The sequence below is a fragment of the Orycteropus afer genome, unplaced genomic scaffold (genome assembly GCF_000298275.1).
Source record: "Orycteropus afer afer isolate SDZICR_OR568_19922 unplaced genomic scaffold, OryAfe1.0 scaffold01063, whole genome shotgun sequence".
NCBI lineage: Eukaryota > Metazoa > Chordata > Mammalia > Tubulidentata > Orycteropodidae > Orycteropus > Orycteropus afer.
Window position 1 is genome coordinate 215,963 of NW_006922650.1, and position 1,454 is coordinate 217,416.

A 1,454-nucleotide genomic window follows, 5' to 3' on the forward strand; every position below is an offset into this window, starting at 1 on the left:
TAGTGCATCAATGGATAGCTTTGGCCTACTTAGTTATGTGCAGAGAAATTTATTTGAATACCTAGAGACAAAGACAGTAATGTAATTGAAAATGAGAAAGGAAAGAACAGAGAAGTAAAAGAAAAAAAAAAAAATGCACACCCACACCCACACAAATAGAGAGTCTCTTAAGGAGGGGTAAGGTATACTCCTTCCCTTCTGAGTTATCAGACTGCCTGGAGGACAAAGACAGCAGTCTGGGCAGTCTGCCTGGAGTAGGTTGACTAAGTTATAGGGAAACACATCTTTTCAGATGGAGAATTAATATTATAGTTATTGATCATTCTTGAAACTGATCTCTCTTCCTCTCTACGGACTCTTACTGCTTAAATCTTCCATTCGTATTCCTGACCTCCTAGTTCTGAAACATATGGGCTCAGCTATCAGTTAACAATTTCAGGTATTTTCGGATTATCTGAAAAGCTTGAAAACTACATGAAAGCCTGTTGTTATATAATGTCTTTTACTGTCCTTTTAGGAACTCTGGTGGTGTAGTGGTTATGGCATTTGCTGCAAACCGAGAAGTTGGCAATTTGAACCTACCAGCTGCTGTGAGGAAGAAAGATGAGGCAGTCTGCTTCCATAAAGATTTATGGAAAACCTTAGAAACTCAATGGAGATTGCAATGAGTTGGAACTGAGTTGCTGGCAGTGAATTTTGTTTGGGAGTTACTGGCCTTGTATTGGCATTTCTACTTCATTTAGGAAAAATTTATTTATCAGATTCCCTCTGTTGTAACAGCAAGTAGAGTAAACATGCCTAAATGCTAAGTTGATGGTAGAGGTGATGGTAGGCATCTGTGGAAGTTCTCCTTTAATTGTTTGTGTCTTGAAGAATAAGTGGTACATTTGATAGGTGAATAATAGGAGGAAGGGCCTTCCAACCTGAGAAGATTACATTGCAAAGACCTAATTTCATGTGGCAGAAAAGAATGTATGAAGTATCTGAAGAGAGAGTGGGATGAAATTTTTAGGTGAAGTCCTAGAATGCTTTGTTAAGGAATTTCAACTTTAATTTGTTCTTAGTAGGCGGCCATTGAAGAAGTCTAAAAATCAAAACAAAAAAAAAAAACCCCAAAGTTATTTTTAGATGATCATCTAAGTAATATGAATGGTTGATTTAAGAAATAAATATCTGTAGGAAGGAAAAGAAACCAATTTTGAAAAATGATTAAAAAATAATAAAAAACTACAATACTAATTCTCCATCTGAAGAGAGGCTTTTCCCTCTAACGCTGTCAATCTACTCAGGCAAAAAGCCAAGACTTGTGTCTTTAATAGCTTCTAGGCAATCAGCTTTCTCAGAGTAATGACACAATGATCTATTTCTGGCAAGAGTAATATATTTCCAGTAATCCACACTCAAACTCCTTGAGTCACTTAGTCTCTGCTTTCCATTACCTCTTTTATTAATCT